Source organism: Carya illinoinensis, chromosome 14 (assembly GCF_018687715.1).
Source record: "Carya illinoinensis cultivar Pawnee chromosome 14, C.illinoinensisPawnee_v1, whole genome shotgun sequence".
Taxonomy (NCBI): Eukaryota; Viridiplantae; Streptophyta; class Magnoliopsida; order Fagales; family Juglandaceae; genus Carya; species Carya illinoinensis.
Window position 1 is genome coordinate 26,229,283 of NC_056765.1, and position 8,812 is coordinate 26,238,094.

General features: G+C 31.8%; 1 long non-coding RNA gene across 2 annotated transcripts; it reads right to left on the reverse strand.

Annotated features, from left to right (window-relative positions):
* Positions 1-6,612: 6,612 nt before the first annotated feature.
* LOC122294044 lies at positions 6,613-8,490 on the reverse strand. Of its 2 annotated transcripts, XR_006237454.1 has the most exons (3): positions 8,434-8,490; positions 6,916-7,504; positions 6,613-6,739 (listed from the first exon to the last, which is right to left on the reverse strand). It is a non-coding gene; the product is annotated as an uncharacterized LOC122294044 (long non-coding RNA). The 2 variants fall into 2 exon arrangements; XR_006237453.1 differs by lacking the exon at positions 8,434-8,490 and having other exon boundaries at positions 6,916-7,638.
* Positions 8,491-8,812: the final 322 nt, after the last annotated feature.

Below are 8,812 nucleotides of genomic sequence, written 5' to 3' on the forward strand. Positions count from 1 at the left end.
TATCTGGGTTGATTTGGATTGAGAATCCTGTGCTACATGCACCTCATTTTATAGAGGTTTTGAATTTAAGGGCTAGGATTGTTAAGCTAATTGTGTGCCCTAGAATCTATAGCACGGGCTTTCATGCTAGCTTGTTTGTTTTGTACGTGGAGTGCTCTTTACTTGAAACTTTCAGAGATGAATCCAGTCGGTGTTAATAATATGCCCTATTGACCCATGCACATGCCCCTTCAAAAACGTCTCAAGTCAACCTCCTGCTTTTCATAACTTGTACGTAAAAAATGGTCCTATCATCAACTTAAACATGAAGGCTTTGCATGATATATGTGAACAAAAATAAAATAAAATAAAATAAGCTCCAAGTTCTATTTCTTTTAGAAGGGAATTAGAGTGCTGCATGCCATGCATTAAAGTCCTTCAAACAGCTTGATTATTAGATCTAAGTAGTTTGAGATCTAAACGTGACATAACTTGACGGAGAATATATATATAAGATTATATAATTATTTTTATTATAAAATAAATAGAATGATTCATATAAACTTATGTTAGTTTTTGAATTTATTTTTATATAATTTCTTTCTGTTTATCGGATTGCATCTCTGATATTTATATCAACTAAAAATATTGTAATTTTTTTTAATAAAAATATATTCCTTTGATATCTAGTTCTAAAAATATCCCATATTTATGCCGAGAAGGGCAAAACCATAATGGCGGCCTTGTGAATGGTGCAAATTAATGCACTTGCTTATTGATCATTAACCGATGGACTAGCTAGCTAGCTAGTCAACCTGATTTTGGTCTTGTTAACATAATAATTAATAGCCTTAATTTGAGGAGAAGGCTACCCCGCAAATACATATATAGGAAAATAAATATATATTCTTCATGTGTTGCTAAACAAAATCCAAAACTTCAGCCTTAAAATTGGTAATAGGTACAGCTCAATTGGATGCTGCCTGGCCATGAGTAGCAACCTCAAGACTTGAAAGGGATATATATATATATATAGCAATGTTATGTACTATCCTTAAATAGAAACGGCAATACAAGATTAGGTAATTTTATTTTTAAAATTTTTTAAAATTATAAAAATATATCTCCTAAAATGATAATTTTTCTCATTTAATAAAATGTTTATACATGCAAATAGAATTTCTCTACATATATACTTAGTATTTACAAAGTGGTCATGGGTTTCTACTGATCCAAGGTAATCTTAATTATAAGTACGTACCTATATATGGACATAGCATTATTCATTAGAATACTAGAATATGGTTGCAGATAACTTGTCCATAGAAAGCCCGTCCAAGCTTCCTGCCCTTATAAACAAGTTATGGTACCTTTACAACTGTAATAACTGACTTGCTAAGAGTCAATATCCAAAAAATTAATAAAAATAAAAAGTCAGAAATATTTAATTTATAATAAAATTATATAAAAATAAATTTATGAACTAATATTGGGGCTTACTCTAGCACATCAAATTGTAAAACTCTTTTTTTCTATAAAGTTGATGTAACATATCACATCTAAATTACAGTTTTTAAATTTTACTTTTGTGAGATTTTATTTTAACCTACCAATACGTTTCATAAACCATTAACAAGATCTAATATTTAGGCAATCTATCAATCCCATTTCAACATATATATAATATATATATATATATATAATTATATATATTCATATAGGAAAATTATACTCTAACTATAAAGGGAATATTATACAAAAATAATCTTACAAAAGCATATATTAATTGAGATAAATAAATCAAAACAATCTTTTATATCTTTTTCTATCCATATATAATTTCTAGCTCTAAACTTGACAAGAAACTAAGATTACGATTAATCAAATGGGCAATGTTGACCATAGTCTTTTAAGGTTTGACTTACATCATGTTTAAAATTTACTGGATACATGACGTTTGGAAAATGAGTAGATGAGATTGCTTTAAGCAAAAGAATGAGTTGACTATTCCAACATTAAATATCTTTCAATCTTGTCTATTCGCTTTTAACAGATGTAAGCCAAACCTCATATTTTATTTCAGCAATGCTACATACAATTGTAGAATTGTAAATACCGCACAATCACTTTAAAAAAAAGTGGAATCCACGATTAAAAATTTAGTTTTTTTTTCATGTGGGTCCTATATTAATTCATTTTTTTCAAAGCAACTGCACGCTGCTTGCACAACTACGACTGCAAATATCATTTTTCATTTTATTTAGAAAAATGATATACATAACCGCCTGGTGTAACCGGCATGCAATCAGCGTGTCTTTTTTTTTTTTTTTTCCTTCTTCCTCTCCCTCCCGTTTCATTTCCCCCTCCATCCCTCTAAATTTCACTTCTCCCTCCCTCCCTCCATCTCCATCGGACCTCTCTCTCTCCATTTTATTTCTCCTCTCTCTTCCTCTTCCTAGATCTGAAATAGGAACCGACAGCAAGAATCCCAAATAAAGTCCTTCATCTTTGCAGCTTCATCTTCATGAGTTCGCCGTTACCTCCCTTCTCCTTCGACGACCCTCATCTCTGCATAATCCTAATCCTCATAACTATCCATGGGTGAAAAAAGGTTGGGGCTAGAATTTCACACACCAAACCAACTAACGCTCCCCCAAATTTGGTTTTTATTGTTTCTTTGGTCCGAGAAAGTGAATGGCTCTCTCTCTCTCTCTCTCTCTGTCTCTCTCTGTGTACAAGTAAACTTTCTTTCTCAAACACATACAGACACTACTTAACAACTTGTGAGGAATGGGAGCATTAGTGTTCCTCTCTCTTATTCCTACAAAAACCCAACAACATAGTTGTAAAATAAAAGGAAAAGAAAGAAAAGTCAGAGTGTTAAAAAGAATATTCTCGTGTGGTTTGATTAAAAAGGACAATAGAAGTGGATGGTAAGAGTTGCCTTTGTTAAAAGCAAAGGAGACGTGAAGAAAAATACCCAATATTGAATTTATCTATGAAGAAACTATGAGAGCTATATAGCAAAAGCTTACAGAAACAAAAGCGGCAAGAAATAGGAAGAGGTATAATTCTTGCGGAGTCTTCATTTTCTCTTCTTTTCCAAATCGAAATTAAAAACCGGTTTTGAAGCATGAGAATACCAGTTACCCATGAAAGAAGTCGTCTTCTGGTTTTCCTTTGTTATTAGTCTCTTCTAGGTTTGGACCTCGTCTTTTTCATTCAGATGGTCTTCTTCCCTTTTTCAGAAATGCAGATTTTGTTTTTCACTTTTTTTAAAAAATAATTTTGTCACATGCTGCCATGTCACACACGATTATACAACGCTTCCACGTGGTAGTTGTACCTAGCAAAGTTGTATTTATTATCCTCTCACCATATCATAATTAGGTATTAAATTATTAAAAATTTATTTCTTATATTTCAATTATTTATCGATTATTTGATGTTACCTCAATAAATAGATAGGAATACTTTAGAGGTTAATGATGAAATAGCATTTATATATATATATATATATATATATATTATAATTACTGATCGCATTGGGCAATTAAGGATTCAATTCATGATCACACGTTGAAAACAAAATCAAGGGTCCTAGTTTACTCAAATGAAGAACCGATCGAAATAAAGCTCAAATAGAATTTTGTGGTTATAAGAGTAGTACTGATATTATTCATCATGTCATAAAATTAAGAGTAATGATATATGAGTAATGCTATATACAGTCATTTTTGCACACTCCCTGCGTACTCCACTGATATGATTGGCTGGATTAATTTTTTTTTAATACACAACCAATCATATCACTGGAGTGCACAAAAGAGTCCGTAAAAATGACTGCACATAGAATTTTCCATGATATATACAATCGTAAAGTGTATAATCATTCTTAAAGAAAAAATATAGTCTATTATTAAAAAATTAATTTTTTCTATAAATATTATATTTACTCATGACTCCATGATAGTCAATATTATTTCTCTGTAATTAATAAGAGAATGATCATACCCATTAATTAATAGTGTATGTTAAATGCCAATTAATCATACCTATTTCTCTGTAGCTATGCCTACGTACCTATACCTACGTTAGCTAGCATGATCCCATGCATGTGGCACTTATAATATATTATCTTTTAAGACTGTTGCTTAATTTGGACTGTGTAATTAAAATAATCCTAAGGCGCCTCTACATTAACCCGATCTATTAGAATTTAATTAATGGGATCTTCATGTCGTTAAGCGAGCCTTTGATTAATTATAGTATTAATGCAAACGAAGTCAAATATTGATTATCTAAGCAATTAATCATGCATGTCTCTTTGCGTGATATATTACAGAATAAAGATGCAGCAAACTTGCAAGCTAGCTACAGGTCGCTTACCACCTGCTGCAACTACAAGTCGCACAATGTCTTTTCCACATGCAATACAAAATGACGAAAAAGGATAATCCCCTATTTTGTCTTTATCTGCATTGCTCTTTTGTATTATTCATTTTTTATTTTCTGGCACTGTATTTAGTAGGAGAATCTGTTAGCTTGTTAGGAATGGCAGACTGTATATAGAAAGCCTTCTTCTTTGCATCGTACACACGTCTTCTCAATGAATCAGAGTAGAATATTCACCTCTTACTTCATGCTCTATGCTACTTGATTCTCTATTTTTCTTTCCAATTTTTCCTTTCCTTACATGATATCACGAGCCTAAGAGCACTTTTCCATGGAGGACACACAGGAACATTCGGATGACTCATCCTCTATTCATACACAAGTACATGGATTTTCACCCCTTTTTTTTTTTTTTTCAATTCGAGGGGCCTTAGGTTTTATTTTTAAAAAAATTGATATCTAAATTTTAAGAAATTCATGACAATTTAAGTACTTTGGTCAATTTTTTATTAAAAAATTAAAGGAATGTCACGTCTCAATCTTTAATTTGTTGAAGACATGCATAAATATCGATATCAGCCGAAAGTCAGTTTGCTAATGAAAAATGAATATAGGTATTTAATTGCAACTTTATTAAAATTAATTCATATATTAATTTTATAAAAGTTGAAAACTGAAATCTCGAGTGAAAAAATATATAAACTCATGTACTGATTTTGCTATTAATCCTAAGTAATCATACAATTGGTAGCTTTTCTTTATTTGACGATTGATTCGGGGATAAATAAAGGGTTTTAATTTTTTTTCTATATTAAAATATAATAAAATAATTAAATATATCTTTTTCGTCCAGTTTAGAGTTTTTTTTTTTTTTTTGTTTCTCAACAAAATAAGAGGTGAGGGCGACTAGCGTATTAACCCTCTCTAAGCATGATCAAAAGAGCTTTTCTCTATTGTAAAATGTCTAGTTTGAGCCTTAATTACTATTTCAAGGGTGAGCTTGCAACAAAGCACTCTCAAAGTATCTAGTTGGTTTCAAAATTTCATCCCATAGCCTAAAGGTCAAGATTTATTAATATAAATGGTTTCAATTTATGTCCTGACTCGAACTCCTGACCTTTAAATTATGAAATATTAGCTCATACTAACTGAGTTACCACCTTGGTGGTACTTAAGTTTTTTCTTTAGTGTGCATTCAACCTCAATTTTTTCTTTGCTAAGTGCAATCAACCTCATTTAGGAGGAAGAATCTAGGGCCTTAATTACTTCTCCTAGGAAGCCGAGCTCGAGCATTGAGTTCTGCTTGTGAAATGCCGATGTATGTGGGTGAGCCCAATGCACTCATATTGGGGCACCAAGGAACAGAAACTTTCTAGGCTTCATTGCATAAGGAGGTATGAGTGGGCAGTGAGCTTCGCCTCCCATCCATCTGCCCCCCCCCCCCCCCCCCCACCATCTAGCCCTCGCTTGGGTGGTCGGGTGCCCTCGATTGTCAGATGCTAGGTACCAAAGCATCAAAACTGAGCTAACATTACACGAATCCTTCTTTCAAAACACTTGCTTAGCGCCGAGCTCCTCTAGCCCAAGTTTTGCTTTCCTCTTGCAGGTAATTGCTTAGTTGAATTGCCCTATGAGCACCTATGCGGAGACGGATTTTGGACTGGACCCTAGCCTGCCCAGGAAATACCTCATCTATCCGCATTTATATATATCTATAGTTATTATATAAGCGACAATTCGCATGCTACAGTGTTAAGAACAGTAAAATCTTTTTCTCCCCCTTTTTTTTGTCCAACATTTTTTCCCATTTTACCCTTTACTTTATTTGGAAGTTACCGCAGTTTACGTTTTACTTTTATTTCACCAACAGTTATTTTTGTCTTTCTGCCTCCCACCGACAGATTAGTTTGCTTTATTTTCTTTCTGATTTTGCCCTTATTTTTGTTGTTCAGTTCGTTGTCTTCAGTGTCGTTTTACTTTGTCCACTTGATGTTATTGTCTTTTTACCGTTAATACTTATCTCTTCATCTGACAATTTGAATCCAACTGTAGTTTAAATATCAAAATTTTTTTCATTCCGCCTTGTGGCTCTCTACTGCATTCTGCTCTCTCACTCAGCATTGTAGATATGTTTTATTTGTTTTCCTTAGTATTGTAAAAATTAATTGTATTATATGAATCTATTTCTTACATTATGTAATTACATGATATGCATGTGTATTATAGCAAAAAAAAAAAAAATGGAAAGATAAAACTATATTTGCATATTTACATCTTTATTTACAGAGTAAACCCAACAAAAAAATTAAACCCATCATACAAATTGGATCTTCTGAAATTTAATCTTCAGATTTGTTCGTACATCCTGAGAACACAAAAAAAACTAGCAGTTAAGAGTGAAAAAACAAAACCAAGTTCCAAAATTTTTGAAAAAAAAAACTATCCAGTTGAAAAAATTTCGTCTAGATGTGAAAAATATCTATCTATACTGATAATATACATCAATACATGAAAATAATAAACAAATGAAACAAATTTCACCTTCCGACGTGGTCGTGGGCTGCCGATTGGCCATTATCAGTCGATGTGAACTGCGATGTTAGAAAGACCCAACAAACAACAAATTCAACGAAAAAAACCCAGAAATATCCATCAGGAAAAACAAAAACTTCCTTCAACCAAAAACAACAGATCTAACCAACAAACCGAAAATATCGATCAGATAAAAAAAATTAAAAATTAAAAAATTAAAACCTAAACAGAGTACGTTAATACACAATGGTGAAATATTATACAAACGAAAAATATTTCACCTTCTGCCGTGGTCGTTGGCTGCTACACGCAGCCATAGGCAGCGGATCTGAGCCACCACGCGAGGAAGAACCAACAAAGAACAAATCCAACCAAAAAATCCAAAAATATGCATAAAAAAAAGAGACCCAAACAGAGTGCCTTAATACACAAGAGATGTTGAAATATATACAGAGAAGCCGTGAGGGATGAGTGGTTGTCACCGGCTAAGGACGACGAATGCGCGGATGGTGCTTCACAGCCGTAGATGTCGTGGCTGTACACGGAGGATTCGCACGTTACATACATCATTTGCAAAAAAATAAGTTGTTGTACAGATCTGAAAATTCCAAACATCAAACAACAAAATAAGAGAATGGAAGAACAAAATAAGGCAAGAGACAAAAACAAGAACAAAAAAACGAGAAGGAAACCCTAACAAAAAAAAATTTGTTCAGATCTTAAAGTAAAAACAAAAAAAAAAAAATTTGAAAAACCATAAAAAACATTCTTCATCGAAACGCATAAAAAAACAACAACAAATAAATGAAATAAATGGTTCAGATCTGAAAGTTTAAAAAAAAATTCCCGTAAAGAACATTCTAGATCTAAATGCACAAAAGATGAACAAAAAATAAAATAAAATAAACACAAGAGATGAGTAGTGTGGACGAAACTGCGAGAGATTAAAAGAAAAAGAAAATAGAAACAAAGATCAAACAAGAAGATGAAAACTGAGAGAAAAAAAAATTCCTAAAGAACATTCTAGATCTAAATGCACAAAAGATGAACAAAAAGAAAAATCCAAATAAACGCAAGAGATGAGTAGTGCGGACGAAACTGCAAGAGATTAAAAGAAAAAGAAAATAGAAACAAAGATCAAACAAGAAGATGAAAATTAGCATAGGAAATTTTCGCTTGCAGTTCTGAAAGTAAAAACAAAAAAAAATTTAAAACGGTAAAGAACAATCTTGATCTAGATGTATAAAAAAGCAACAAAAAATATACGAAATAAACGGTTTACATCTGAAAGCTTAAAATATATATATATATATATGTATATTATATCGTAAAGAACAATCTAAATCTAAACAAACAAAAAATGAACAAAAAATAAATCAAATAAACGCAATATATGAGTAATGCGGATGAAAGTGCAAAAGATTAAAAGGAGAAGAAAAAACAAACAAAGATCAAATAAGAAGATGAAAGCTGTAAAAGAAATGCGGACGAAAGTGTAAAATATTAAGAGGAGAAGAAAATACAAACAGAGATCAAAGAAGAAGATGAAAGCTGTAAGAGAGAGAGAGAGAGAGAGAGAGAGAGAGAGAGAGGGGGGAGGGGACGACAGCTGAAATGGGAAGGGGGAGAAATGAGGGAATTAGAGTTAATGATGGTTATATAGGGTTGTCTAGGGTTAGAGTAAAATTTACTTTTCTACCCCTGTTGTGTTTTGTTTATTACCGGATTAGAATTTACATTTATTTACTTATATATCTAGATATATGTACATATATTTATAGACGGACGTTTCAATTATATTATATATATAAATATTTATATATTTATATATTTATAGTTATATTATATAAATATTTATATAATTATAATCATTTAAATTTTTATTATATTTATTTACTTTCAATTA